The sequence below is a fragment of the Cavia porcellus genome, unplaced genomic scaffold (assembly GCF_034190915.1).
Source record: "Cavia porcellus strain 051 isolate PalLab524CR breed Dunkin Hartley unplaced genomic scaffold, mCavPor4.1 scaffold_4, whole genome shotgun sequence".
Lineage (NCBI taxonomy): Eukaryota > Metazoa > Chordata > Mammalia > Rodentia > Caviidae > Cavia > Cavia porcellus.
The window spans coordinates 91,382,234-91,397,709 of NW_026947487.1; the positions used below are offsets into that span (position 1 = coordinate 91,382,234).

General features: G+C 40.1%; 1 protein-coding gene across 6 annotated transcripts in view; it reads left to right on the forward strand.

Annotated features, from left to right (window-relative positions):
* The window catches only part of LOC100716924 (cadherin-11-like), a 155,357-nt gene that overhangs the window by 16,549 nt on the left and 123,332 nt on the right, over positions 1 to 15,476 (forward strand). For 5 of the 6 annotated variants that reach the window (XM_063247438.1, XM_003472045.5, XM_063247441.1 and 2 more), the window contains one exon: positions 52 to 501. The exons of the other annotated variant lie outside the window; for it this stretch is intronic. The gene's annotated coding sequence lies outside the window, so the exon portion shown is untranslated. The remainder of the gene's footprint in view (positions 1 to 51; positions 502 to 15,476) is intronic. 6 annotated transcript variants of the gene reach the window in all.

Sequence of the window (15,476 nt, forward strand, 5' to 3'; positions counted from 1 at the left end):
CGTTTTAAAATCTGTTTAAGCAGACCTTATATTTCTTCCTCATTTTTGCAGGTAATTTCAATGAAAACGAAAGCCAATGGATTGTGGTCTTAGAAAACTGCTTACATGATGTCTGTTTCCTGTGCTCTAAACACGTGGCACAGCTGTAAGTAAATGCCACACACTGCATGATGAATTGGATGGCTGCAGACCTGAGGCAAAAAAGATAATTATCTCATTTTCGTAGCCATTTGCTTAACTGGTGGGACCATGCCAGAACGGCTAGCAGAAATGCTCTTGGATCTCTGGACTCCATTAATAACGTTATGGATTACTCTTCCCCCTTGCATTTACATGGCTCCAATGAATCAGTCTCAACTTTTAACAAGTGGATCCCCTTTGGAACTAAACAGGCTGAGTGAAGAACAGCGGGTTTTGAACCGTTCCAAAAGAGGCTGGGTTTGGAATCAAATGTTCGTCCTGGAAGAGTTTTCTGGACCTGAACCAATTCTTGCTGGCCGGGTAAGCTTCGTTTTTTAAGATCCCAATTTCAGGGTTTGTTTATGGTCTTTTTATGTTTAACGTCGGACTCTCCACAGTTGTTACCACACTTAGCTGTAATTCCTTTAGGCCAGATGGTTAGTTAGTTAACCTGTTGGTTTCTTTAGGAATACGGATAATGCCATGGTAATGATTTAAAATAATCCTCTAAGGAAAGCTCTTCCCATCCCCAATTCCATCTCTTTCACCCCCTAGAGAGACAATACTACGACATTTGTGTAATGCATACACCAATAATCTTTGTTTCACATTCACTTGTGAGTACTCTATGCCAAACTTTTTTTTTTTTTTTAATACTAGTTTAAAGTACTTGGACAGAAACTTAGAAGAGGTGTATATTTTCACTGAGTTTGAATTCCTGCCATCTGAATTGTTATGCTATTATTTCGTTATATTTTACTACCATGTACCTTCAATTTCAGGTATATTTTTCTCCTTTCTGTTTCATTGTTTGTTGTCTCACTTCATAGGAGTGAGAGGGAAATATTCGATGTGGATGCTTGACAGTGTCTTGTGTTGCATTTTGATTAACTATAGTAGGAAATGAATTCATTTCCTAGTAGAAGCAAATGTATATAATTAAAGCTTTAGTGTGTGTGTGTGTGTGTGTGTGTGTGTGTGTGTGTGTGTGTCTGTGTACATTACACTGGATGGCAAGTTCTTTTTGTCAACACAGGATGCCTGCTTTGCAAAATCACACTGCATGTTATTGAAGATTTTATGTACTTTTTTTCCCCCACTCAGAACTGTTCAAAACTTCTTTGACTCGCACTATCATCATAGGTAAAATTTCAATTATGAGATTGCCAAAGGCCAATTTTCCTGAAAAGTTAGATTTCAGAAGTGAATCATGACATTTCTGGAATGTGATGATTTAAAAGAAAAATAAAAGAAGAATTGAATATTTATCTTCAAGATTTGAGTGAACTCTTTGTTTTCCACTAGGAAGTTCTGATAACATTACTTTGTCTACTCTATTATCTTGCAAAACAAATTAAGCAAGGATCATTCCTCATTTTATGTGGTTCTCCTTGAATGAAGGAAGCTTTGACAAGGAGATATCTTGAGTCCCTGCACTCATCTTTTTTGAGCCCCTCCTCTGTACGAGGCTCTCCATTAGGCACCTGGGGATACAGCCAACAATCAAGCAACCACTTTTGCCTTCAAGGAACTCATACTCTGACTGATATTGAGTGTTCTTTATCTGTTTAGCAGTGTTATAAATGTACCTCATTGGCACAAACCAATCTGACCCAAATAATAATCACATATGCATATTTATTTGTGTATGATCATATGTATACATTCACATACAAAATAAATCTGGAAAATAATGAATTTATACTCCTTTTATCCTAAGTTCGAAACACAAAAGCTTACAAAATCATTTAGCATGCTAGATACAAATTCAGGTAGCTGAACTGACTTGAAACTATTTATAGTTATGTATCACATTACTGTGACTGCTAATATATTTCATCGCAGAAATGTTAATGTAGTTGGTTATAAGATGCTGCCCCAGACCCTGCTGAGGGTGGTACTTATTACATAGTTTATGAAACTTGATATGTTTCTATGAAAGTTTCTCAATTCCAAAATACATCTAGCCCCAGGAGTTTTGGATATGGGGCTCAACTTTCTTTCCCTCTTTCTTTTCTTCCTTCACTTTCTTTCTTTCTTCTGTAGATGCAGAAACTGAGATTAAGATGAATTAATAAACCAAACCAATATCACAAAATTAGTAAATGATATACTTGTGTTTAATTTCTGTTGGAAATTCCCAAGGCCATAATTTCATCCACTGTAACCTGTTATGTACTACTAACTAGGCATGTGGAGTTAAAACTATAATTTGCAGTTGAGTTATTGAGTGTAGAATTCAAAGTTCTTACATTTCTACTTCTAGATATTCAAAACGTCTTTAATCAACTCTCAAGCAAGTCATTTTCATATATAAATTTTAGAAATATATGTATATACATTTAATGGATGGATACTTCCTCCCTGTTTCTTAGTCACCTCATAATGCAGGTATGTCACGCTGATCATGTACTGCATAATGCAAGTAACTGAATATGCTGAACCCAGAGTGCATTCCCTTTTTATCTGAAAAGAGAATGTAATTAATGCAGGATTTGTTTTTGGCAAAGAATCCGATGGTTGATTTCACTTCCATTCCTTAACGGAAGTAATAGCGACAGAGGCATACAGCATCCTAATGTGACTTAGTAATACTTGAGATGCTTGTGCTTCTTCGAATTGCAAAAATTGTCACTGGTGAACCCTTGAAATGGCAGAAATGCTTTTGAGTCTTAGCAACACCGGTTTTGTATGAAGTAGCCCTTTCACATGCTCTCTGCTCTGCCAAATCCCAAACAATTGTCAAGCAAGGATTAAATTGCTTTTCTTTTCTTTTTTGTACTAGGAATTGAACTCAAGACTTTTGGCTTGGTAGGCAGTCACTTGTGTTGCTGACTATATCCCTGGCCCTAAACTTAATTTCTGAAGGGATTTTCTGTAAATACTTATAACTACATGCATTTGCTCTTTAAAATACTATTCCTGAATTACGACAGCCTTGCCTTTGTGGACCCTGGGTCGTGGCAAAGCCAAAAATACATCTCAGGTGGTTGCTTCAGATTAGGAGTCAGGCAGAGTGCAAGGATGATCCCTATTGGAATGCCCACTAGTGCTTTGCAGTGTTTTATCTCTGTGCACACTCTTCCACATCTGACTCTTTAAACCACTTTGCTGCAGAGCTTCTCCCCAGGAGCCAGCTGAGAAGCATTAGTTACTTATGAGCATACCTGCTCTTTAAAAGGGCCCCCTGCAAATCACTGCGGAGGGGGCCTTGGACCTAGCAGACTGAGTTCAAGCTCAAGGGCAGAGCCAGCTTTTGAGTGATGGGCTCTTAAGAGCTGCACATACACGCTTACATCATCTGTCATCTGCTTTTTACATATCTATAGCAGCTGGATGCTGGAAAAGAATCTAAGCATTAGAGATGGACATCCCAGAGTTTTGAACAGACTTTTTGACCTTCTAGCTGCTAGCCAGAATGTTATCAGGAAAGGTATTAAAGCTTTCAAAGGTTATGCAATTAAGACAAATAAGAGAAGGTGGCTAGTGCTTGGCATGCAATAGTTTTAATTATAATTATATGACTAATTATGTAGATACATGTTTAATGTGAGTATGGTAAAAAAACATGCCAACAACTGCATCCCTGGGTGAGCACCAAACTCCTGGAGTCTAGAGGGGGACCTACATGAGTCCTGGTTGATGAGGTCAGGGAGGAAATGATGTTTCATGATATCTTGAAGTTGATCCTGAGTCTGATCAGGTGGGGTCCGGTGGGAAGTGAGGCAATCCAGTTGGTCAGAAGAGTTTCTACAAGTCATGGGCATAGAGTAAGATGACTGAATATTCCCTTGGTCAAAAGCTTTTCTGTTTCCTGCTGAATTAGAACAGAACTGAAAATCACAATCTTAGAGATGGCTTCTCTGTCAGTTCTATCTAACCTACAATTATCATTCCTTCTATATCCCATACTCCTTTTCTATGTCATAGTTTTTTATTCTTTCTGATGTTATTATTCAATATGATTATATTAGGCTTATGAGATGTCTCCTACCATAATTTAGGGTCCATAAAAATTTGTGTGTGTCCATTTTTATTTATTGTAAATCCCAAGAACCTAAAACACTATCTGTATATAAGAAATACTCCATAATATTTGGCAAGAATACATGAGTGAATAATTCATCCAAAAATTGGAGAGATGCATAAAAGCCATATAAACTCAATCATATTTAATATAAATGGCATTTTTAATATACAGAATAACGTGTTGATTTCATATTCTCTCTTTCATTTTGCTGGGCCAGCTGGGGAGTTTAAACAACTGTTTCTGTATATTGATTTTTAAAGTCACTTTTAGAGGTAATGACAGTGGAAAAGTTCACTTAGTAAGGCAACTCTCTTTCCAAGCATCTGCAGGATCACCTTTGTGGAGACTGTCCTTTACCGAGGGCAACAAACAGCACGTTTTCTTCCAAGGCATTTTCAAACTTCTGTTTGTGCTTAGAGCATGAAATTGATTGGAAATTATCTGTCTAAATTTATGGAAGGCAAATTAATAGCCAAGCAGGATCCACTCTTGCTTCCAGTTCTCTGTGGAACAAGGTGGTGCAGAGCCTATTCAAAAACAGGGAAGTCTTCGGTGTTCCATGTCACTAATGTCTTTTGGCACTGGCTTCCTCTGGAAGTTCTAGCAGAGAACAAAGTGGCTCATGGGACTCTTAACCCAAATAGGCTTATTTGTTCTGGTCTCAGAAAAGAGAAGGAGAATCCTCATGGTAATTTTTGATAAATCTTGTAAGCAAGACAAAAAAATATATTGTCCTTGAAGTAAAATGTGTATTCACTCTCTGGTCCACAGCTTGAGGTCATCCTGAAAACTCTCTGTCTTAGTAAAGACGGTGATTAAATAGGTACATTCCAAAATGATTTATTGAGCATTTACTGTCTGCTAAATCTGCTAAGTATTCCATTGCCACTGAAGTCTCAGCACTAAGCAAATTCAGATGTATATCCTGTCATGAATCTAATGAGCTGCTGGTAGATGAATGGTAAAACAGATAATCACATGAACAAATGCCACATTAAAACTGAGACAAGCTCTCTGAAGTGAAAGAATCAGGTTCTGTTGAATTATATACAGAGGAAGCAGACCTCTTCGGAGGGAGAATGGAATCGTCCCTAGGAAAGCAGGCTGTGAGACACATTAACCAGAGGAGCTAGGATTCTAGCTCCTAATGAGACACATTAACCAGAGGAGCTAGGATTCAGGGATAAAAAGAGAAAACATTCCTAATTCAGCATGTGCAAAGTTATTTATAGAGTGGAGAGAAGGTCAGTGTAACTGAATGTCTTCATTCAGGCCGCTGTGACAAGTTAACATAGACTGGGTAGCTTATACACATTGGAAATTTCTCAGTATTGGGGCCCAGAAGGCAGATCTGGTGCTAGCAAGGTTTGGTTCTGTTGAGGCTTTGTTCTAGGTTGCACGTTGCCATCTTCACAGTGCATCTTCACACAGCAGAAAGAGTCTAGAGAATTCTCTGGTGCTTCTTTTATAACCGTATCTGTCCTATCTATAAGGGAACCACCCTCATGTCAGAATGATACCCCACAGGCTCTGCCTCCTAATTGTGTCACACTGGAGGTTGGAATTTCAGTGTATGATTTTTTTTTTATGGTGGGCAAACTGAAATGTTTAATATGTTGCCCTGAAACACTCTGATCTTCGGTTCCTCATATTGCTTTATTTTAGGAAAAAAAAAATGGTTTGCTCTGCAGATGGTCCCAGTGATTGTGTCTGAACTCCTCACAGCCACATAAATCCCCTGCTCTTTCCTCTGTTTCCCTCCTACCTGGCTGCTGAGCCCTCCTTATTTGGATGCAACTCTTGCTGCTGATGCCACATCTATTTATAATCCTTTTCCTCCAAGGCACCGACTCATTTTCTCTCTTTAAATTATTTTCTTATTTAAGGAGAAAAAGAAAAAAAAAACAGAAAAAGGGTACAAGTAATACAAAATTTAAAAAATAAACAGTAAGAAATCACTACTAGTTAATAGATTACATATTCTCATCTTAGAAATAGTTTTTCAAGTTACAAAATTGAAGCATATAAAGTGGACTTTCAGACAGTGAACGTGCGAACAGTTTTGTTCAATGATCCAAAAACCACTCAGTAATATGGTTATCTATCTTATATACTTAAACATATATGCACTAATAGCCTTTAGAGCACTTTCTTTTCTTTTCTTTTGTACAATGACAATTACACATTTTGGGTTTTATTACTCCCACATTTTTTATTACTTTTTTTGAAGAGAGTAAAACCAAATGTGACATATCAGAACAGAGTCTGTCAAATCAAAAGGATGGACATAATAGATAATGTAAAAACAAAATATAAGGTGATCAACAATGGTTACCATATTGCCTCTTGCTATTTTAAGAAGAATTGCCAGTTATAATAAAATTGAACTAAGTAGTAAAGAATAAAACCAAAGCATTGGAGACATTACAGGACTTTAAAAGAAAATAATAGTCAAGTGGAATGGGTGTCATAATGAATCTTATTGTCTTCACAGTTTTGCCTAAACTTTCGAACTTGGTACTATCAAGCAAAGCAGAATAGAGGAAAATCAATCAAAACAAGATGGTGAGGGAAATACAGGGTTTCAAATCAAGTTAATAGGAAATCAAAGTAGGTTACTGTTAGGTCTGAGAGAAGAGGGAGGAAGAAGAGGAAGAGGGGAAAGAAGTCCGTGGAAGGAGTGGAGTGGACGGCCGTGAAAGTAGTGGGCGGTGGTGGCTTTATTTTGGGAATGCGGGGAGAGACCCCCCCCCATCATGGGGCGCAGCATCTCCACTGCACCCAGGGCCGGTGGTCTCTCTCTGGAACACACTCTCCCTTTCTCCTTCTTTTTCTTCTTCTTCTCTTCTTTTCTTCTTCTCTAACACGTGGAGTCAGGCCCATAAGTAACCTCTGTCTGGGGTGGACCCCAAGGGGCATTAGGGATGCACAGGTATCTCATTGGCACATGTTTGGCGCAAGGGTTACAGGGATGGGGGTATAGGGTTACAGGCAAATCTATAGGGGCAGGGGAGGTAGGAGCCCACTAACTCGGCTGCGGCTTTTCCTGGTTAAAGTGTCCAGTATGGAGGAGTGAAGTTATGAGAGGTGTTTACTCCCACATATGAAAGCATAAAAGTTAAAAGGTAGTTAGGTAAGGCTTGTCTCTGGTATATATGACATTGGAGTCTGTAGGCAATCGTGTTAGAGAGTCCTGCTATAGAAATGATCATTAATAGAATGTAAGAAATTAGGAACCAAATTGGATAACAAAACATGACTTAGCCTGTTAACTTCGGCTGTGAGGCCTTTGTGAAACAGAGACGGGTGGGTGACAGAAGATGAGATGACTACTCAGAATGATCAGATTTGGTGCTGGGAGAGCACCTTTTAGCCTGAGTGATGTGAAACCAGGATGGGAGTCCAGCAACTTTGACTGCTGTAGGGGTAGCCAAGTAGACCATGTAAGGGCCACTCCACCTTGGTTGTAGTCCTGTGGATTTAGAACATTTGAGATAAATTAGATCTCCTGGGGATATGGGAGGATCTGGTTTGGCCTCTCCAGAGGGCTGTGGAAGGCAGAGATCAGCATGTTGTCGCAACAGGTGTCGGAGGAAGGAGAGGACTGGGACATAGTCAGCCAAGGGAGGGAGATTTTGGGGAGCAGGAAGATTGTAGATTAAGAATGGCCTGCCATACATAAGTTCAAAAGGACTTAAGAAAGTAGGAGCCCGGGGAAGTGCCCTGAGCTTGGCTAAGGCTAAGGGGAAAAGTTGAGGCCAAGGTTGGTGTAGATCTAAAGTGAGTTTTGTAAGGTGTGTCTTTATGAGGCCATTTGCCTTTTCTACTTTTCCTGAAGATTGTGGATGGTATGGGGTGTGTAGGTGCCAGGTAATGTGTAAGCTCTAGGATACCTATTGAGTGATCCGAGAAATGAAGGCGGGACCATTATCTGACTGAATGAATACTCTGAGGTAGACCAAACCTCGGAATGATTTGTTGTAATATGACTTTGGTAACTATATCAGTAGTTTCACTGGTTGTGGGAAAGGCTTCTATCCATCCTGAAAAGGTGCAAACAAAAGTGAGAAGATATTTGAGAGTCTTGTGGTGGGTCATGTGCGTAAAATCTATCTTCCAGTCCTGACCAGGGGTGTGTCCCCAAAATTGATGGGTAGGAAAGGAAGGGGGTGCCATGTGTCCCCGAGGAGAGGTCCTGGCACAGAGATCACAGGTGTGAGTCGTTTTAAGAATGATGGCTTTTAGAGAAGGGTGTGTGGCTATTGGGGCCAAAAGTTTTGTATAGGGCCTGAGATCCTATATGAAAACAGTTGTGTAAGTCAGTGATGATGTCTGAGGCCTGTTGATGTGGGAGAACAAGTTTAGATCCTGAAAAATCCATCCTTGAGTGTTTTGTTTATGAAGTAGTTGTAACTTTTCTGGTGAATAATTGGGCTGAGGTAGACTGCTTGGGACTAACGGGAGAAGATGAGAAGGGCAGGGCCCTTATGCAGCTAACTTGGCTTGTGAATCTGCAAAGGCATTGCCTTGAGCAATAGGATCTATAGAGCTTTGGTGTCCTCTGCAATGGATGACTGCTGCCTGCTTTGGAAGTTGGGCTGCCTCTAGAAGCTTAAGGATAAGGGGGGCATTAATAATGGGGGTTCCTTGAGTGGAAATAAAACCCCGTTCTTGCCAGATAGAGGCATGAGAGTGTAAGATGCTAAATGTATACTTTGAGTCAGTGTATATATTTATAATCTTGTCTTTTGCTAGTGTAAGGGCCCTTGTAAGGGCAATAAGTTCTGCCCTCTGGGAAGAGGTCCCAGGTGGCAGTGAATTTGCCTCTATAACATTTGACTGGTTAACTATTGCGTATCCCGCCTTCTTTTGGTTGTCTGTGTTTGTTGAACTGCCATCTATGAACCATGTGTCAAAGGCCAAGGAGAGAGGTATGCTACTGATATGAGGGAAAGAAGTGGGAGTCATCTGTAAAAACTCTATACAGTCATGGTGAGGATAGCCTTCTGAGGTGGGAAGTAAGGTCGCTATATTAAGAGGACCACTAGTTGCAATAGAGATGCAAGGGTCTTGAGAGAGAGCTAAGTGTACCTGTTGAAGGTGAGAAGGGGTCATTAGGGCAGGGAGCACCTTATGTGAGATAAGGTCACATAGGTGATGAGGTGAGTGTACTGTAATAGATTGTCCTAATGTAAACTTTTTAGCTTCCTGTGTCAGGAGGGCTGCAGCTGCAAGAGCTCGGAGACAAGGAGCCCATCCTTTTACTGTGTGATCTAACTGTTTAAATAAGTAAGCTACTGCTTGAAAAGAAGGTCCCTTTTTGTGTCCTAGTTCACCTATAGCGTTGTGGCCCTGACAAGTAGTGTATAGGATGAAAGGTTGGGTGGGATCAGGAAGGGTAAGAGCTGGAGCTTTTAGGAGAGCCTCTTTTAATTTTTCTGAAGGAGGTCTCTACCTAAAAGGGCCGTGGGACATGTTGGGATTACTAGGAAGCTATGGGTAAAGAAAAGGTTCTGGAATAGTTTTACATGAATATCAGGAGCAGACTGTGAAATAAAATAGGAATTAACTACAATCATCCCTTCATGAGAGTATGGGTCTACATTGGTATATTTAATTAAGGTTTCCTGAAGCCGATTCAGAAACACAGCCGGGTTTTCATTAGCCTCTTGGACCTGTTCTAAAAGCTTGTTATAATTAGTATGTTTGTGAGCAATCTTATTAAGGCCCACAATCAGACACTCTATCATCTTATGTAATTTTCTTGAACCTTGACCATTTTGATAGTTCCAGTTAGGGTCTTGGTCAGGCACAGCTACAGGGCCAAGAGTCATTGTCAACCATATTTGTCCTGTGTCTGCGGTCAGCCTCCTCACGAGCTGCTTGCTACAGCTGATTTCACTCTTGCGAGCTAAGGGTGGTATTTAAAATCACATAAACATCTTTAAAATGTAAATCATAGCAATTGGTAATAAATTCAAATTGTCTGATATAATTTTGTGGGTCGACAGAAAAGCTGCCCAATTTATGGGTAATCTGAGACAAATCAGAAAGAGAAAATGGCACATGAATATTTACGAGGCCTTCGGGGCCAGATTGCTCCTGAAGTGGCAGCAGAGCCTGAGGAGAGGGACACCGAGGAGAGTGCCACTGGGCAGCTATCCGCCCAGTAGACGCATGTGAGTAGTTATCTGAAGAGCGGCTACAGAGCAGCTGCTGCTTACCCTGTGAGGAGGAAGTATAGGCAGATGATGTTGTATTGTGTGGCTTAAAATGAGCATGACGGGCGGCTGTTGATGCTTACAAGGGGAGCCACTAGAGGGCGCCCGTTGATTGTGAGACCAGAAAGAACATGATGGCCCCCTGTCACCATGGTAACCAAAGGAACATGGCGGCATGCCATGTGACCCCTCTGAGCATGGTGGTGGCCTATCGCCATAACAACGATCTGAACCCAGTGGGGCTCCATCACCACACGGCCCGTCTGAACTTCGGAACATGGCGGCGCCCCATCACTATGGCAACCAATCGAACCCAGTGGTGCTCCTTCGCCATGCGGCTCGCCTGAACTTCCGGAACATGGCGGTGCTCTGTCACTATGGCAACTAAGCAAACTGGGCGGCGCTCCATGCCCACATGACCCACCTGAACTTCCGGAACACGGCTGCGCCCTGTTACCGGTATAGCCGCCAGAGCATGGCGAGCATGGTGGCTGTCCCGCAAGCTAGAAAAATCACGCTGTGTGCCAGCGGGGTACAATGAACGTGACCTAGTGTGGTACACGGGCGGTGAGAAGGTATCAGAAGGCGGAGCAGAGCCGCCAGGAGGAGCCTGCATCGCGGAAGGCGGAGGCGGAGAGGATCGCACAGTGGAAGGTAACTGTGACACATGGTGACCCGCACAACTGAGGGAACCGGGCACGGGGATGGCCAGCGAGGGGTAATGGGATAGAACGAGCTGTGTAAGCAGGTGGCTAAAGACCAGGGGAACATCTTCAAGCAAATCTTGAGGGCAGGATGGAAAAGTTTGAGCCGCGGTAGAGGTGGCCAAAAGGATCTCAGCGGGAGCACAAGATTTAATGAGGAATTGGCGCGTCCTCAGAACCAAAATCTGCCTCTATGTATTGGAGTTCCATGACACTATCGCTGGCCTTACAGAAATCATAGAGCGTTTGTAGAATTGAAACATTGAATGTCCCTTCTGGAGGCCAGCGTTTGCCAAGGCGTGGGTAGGTAGGCCAAACTTCCTGGCAGTAAAAAGTTAATAATTTAGTTTTTATGGTATTTTTAATTTTTAAAGTACGTAAATTGGAGATTAAACATTGTAGAGGCGTTTTTTGGGATGTAGGAAGTAAATTACCCATCGGTGAATAAGGCAGGCAAAAATCTGGTGGCATAAAGGAAAAGCTATCAGCAACCCGTAGCGCCACGTGGCGAGGCTAACGCAAACGGGGGGGAGACCAGTCGACTGGGTCCGGGTCTAGTGATAAAGAGTCTTTTGGAGTGTGCTCACCTTAAATCAATCGGGGCGGCGGTGAGTGGAGGCGGCTGGCAGGAGATGGAATGCTTCCTGGCAGGAGGAGCACAGAGTTAAGCCGTGATGGTTTCAGTTTGTGAATCAGCAGGGGGACCCAATTGGGTGTGTGTCCCGAGTCAATTGCCTGCCGATCGAGTCACAGGGCACCAAATGATAGGATTGTCTTCAAAGGATAAAAGATGCTTCCAAAAGTTGAGGAGTATAAGCCAAAGAGGCCTTTATTCCAGGAACACGGGAGAAGAGACTTGCGCACTGGTCGCTGGAATATGGCGATCTCTCTCTCGGACACGTGGCGTGGGGGGATATAAATAGCCTAAGCTTAAGGCAGTGCCCTAAGGCCATTAGAGATGCACAGGTATTTCATTGGCACAGGTTTAGTGCCAGAAACAGGTTCCTAGGGATGGGGGTATAGGGTTACAGGTAAATCTATAGGGGGCGGGGGAGTCAGGAGCCCCCCTAATTTGGCTGCAGCTTTTCCTGTTTAAAGTGTCCGGTTTGGGCCAGCAACTCTTTCAGTTACTATAATGTATCCTGCTATTTTTTTTAATTTATTTTTCCCTTAATTAAAAAGATAAAGAGAAAAAAGTAAATAATTCAAAAAAGGGAGGATTGAGATAAAAGAGGGCATAACAACAGAACAGCACAGGTCAAAACGTAACTGTTTAAGCAAAATATTGTTTCACTGAAAGATATCCTGACATAAAAATAGTTACCATAGTGTCTCTTTCCTTGAAATCTTTGAGTATAACTTCGTATACTGTAGCACCAAACATTTCAAGACACTATAAAACCATTCAAGAGAATGACATTATTACAAGGTATTCAGAAACAGCTAACAGAAAATGAACAATGGTTTCTGTATAATCTCCTTGTCTATAAAAGTTTTTGCTTATATTATCACATAAAAAATAAAATCCAATAAGATACAACCTTTTAAGACTGATGGAGACAGAAGAATACATGTTTGATAGGACTTCAAAACAAGATGATACTAAACCAGCACTAGCTACTATGATGTCTTGTTTTCTCCAAAATAGCTGTTCCTACCATCCGATCTTCTCTGCATTTCTGTTGAGCTCTTTTTCTGTCATTTGTTGTCAGTTTGCCCTCCCTCTTCCCTGTTATCTTGGAAATTGTTTGGGGGGTGCTTAGTATGAAGGACACTGGGTTCCAAACAATTATACTGTATTACAGTTTATGATGTCAGAGACTGGTGAGCAAATTGCATTTGACATGCCATTATTTTTGTTGCTTGTTTGCATGTTAAAAGTACTGGGCTTCGCAGCGACAGTCAAATTGTATCTTCGGCTTTGAGAGAACAATTCACTGTCAGGACCATGAAGCTTCTGCCTTCTCAAAGAGAACCTTATGCACCAACGATTTGGCAAAATGCAAGTCCACATCACATGTCTTAGTCTGGGCAAACAATAAATGTCTGCCTCTTGTTCAAAGACCTAACCTGGAAGTAAAAAAGCAATTTAAAGTCTCATAGCAATTGAAGATCTTTGAGTGCTAACATAAATGAAGGGAATAATATTACTCATTGAAATCAGCAGCAGCCCCAACTATTACACATGCATGTGTGCACACACACACGTGTGCACACATACATAGCTACACACGTGCATGAAAGATCTGAGTTTTGTGTCAGTAAAAATCAAAGTCATCTTGTATTTCATTCTTTCTGCAGCCACATACTCATAGCCTGAAAAGTAAACTCAACCAGATTTCTTGTAAGAAGAGCCTTGCATCTCTTGTCAGCCCATTGAGAGGCATCACATTAATTCAGGTATTTTCTTCCACTTGAAGGAGACTGATACAGTCATGTGCTTTGAGTGAAACAGTCAGATTATATAATCCTATTTTTATGAATAAAGAGCAATAAAGTAGTTAATGTGAAAACATAGCAGAAAATGTATTTCTGTATCAAGAATGAAGCTAAAATTCATTGTGAAGATCTGGAGAAACATTCTTAGTATTTGAGTAGAAAATTACTCATTGCAGATTCACACAAGAGCGTATCATGAGGTCATTAAAAATTGAGATTTATAATATGAGAAGGTGGTTGCAGTATAATAAATGCCAGCGGCAAGATATAAAATGTTCATAGTATATAATGTAATTATAAAGCTGTATATGTAATGTGTGTACAGGAAGAATATATATTCAAATGTCAGAAACTTGGGTACCCAAATTTGATGAACTGTTAGTATCACCAAGCTCACTCATATTCAACAGTTTTTACCATTCTTTTACTTACTATTTTACTTACTTCTTCCAATTAAATACACATATATCACTAATTTCTTGATTTTAAAGTGATATATGGAAAACGCTAGTTGTTTCTGTAAGGACTATTACTGTTTTGGTTGTAAAGATTTCTCTGGTTGAAAATAGCATAAAATATCCCCAATACTGAATGTAACTAATGAAGAAATGACATCCAGGCAACCTCTTTAAAAACAAAATGAGGAATTAATTCCTGACGTTGATTCAGACTAATAACTATACCTAAAAACAACAAAGGGAAACTTGTAAAGAAATATAGCAGTATAATTAATCTTTTTCCCAATATGTGTGATTGAATTATCAGTTTTATACAAAATAATTTTCTACATTTTGTTTGCTGTGACAAGTTTTTGTTATAAAACAAGATAAAAATAAATGGTAATATTTTATTGTTCAATTTTCTTAAAAATCAATGCCATGCATCCATGGTGAATTCTGGTAAATGTTATTTCATGTGGAACACTTCTGTTAAAAGAGAATCTCGTTTTTTTGTTTTTTTTTTTTACTGGTACCTGGGATTGAACTCACAACCGCCTGCTTGCAAGGCAGGTGCTTATGCCGCTGAGCTAAATCCCCAGCCCCAGAGAATCTCGTTTTTAAAAGCTACACCTATGTTAAACAGTTGGCAGGCCAATCTCATAGATTAATAAATTAAAGTATATATATATTTAATGATTTTTATGCAACTATGAAGAAAAAACAGCCAGTTTTGCTGCAGTTCTAATTGCATATTAGGAGGCATCTTTTACCATGAAATAGAGCAACTATTAACCAGACATGAAGGGTTTTAAATTCAATCCTGAAGTGAAAAACTACCTTAGAAGTCTTTGGGTAATACAGTGGTGCTGCTTGTAACCTTTTGAGAAACAAGTATTCCCAGAGAAGTCATTTATGGAATTAAGCTATTTGCAAAAAGCAAAAGTGCTACCATGTGTGTAGGATTTTGTTTATTTGGCTATGCATATTTTCTAAGTGATGGTATTTTAGGTATATTTCAATGTAATTAATCTATACATATTTCCATTATTTTAACTTACATACATACATACGTGTGCAACCACACACACATGCACACACATCTTGGCATTGTTTGATTGTGCATATACTTGTCTGTTAATATTTCAAAATACAGTAAAGACAGCCTTGCCAACATTAAAAAGCTTGAACATTCACTTAAAATGTAGGCATGAACATTGATAAGCACAGACTATCTCACTTCACATTTCAGTATATTTAAATGTTTTAACCTGGAGTATAAGTATGTGATCTGTAGAACTTAGCCTTCTAAATGAGGTCTGTAGACCAAGAGCAGTGACAGCACATAGGAGCCAGTTAGAAATGCAGAATTTCACCCACCCCACTTCCAGACTTACTGAATTAGAATCTATATTTTAACACTATGCCCAGGTAATTCCTGTGCACATAAAAGCATTAAAATTAT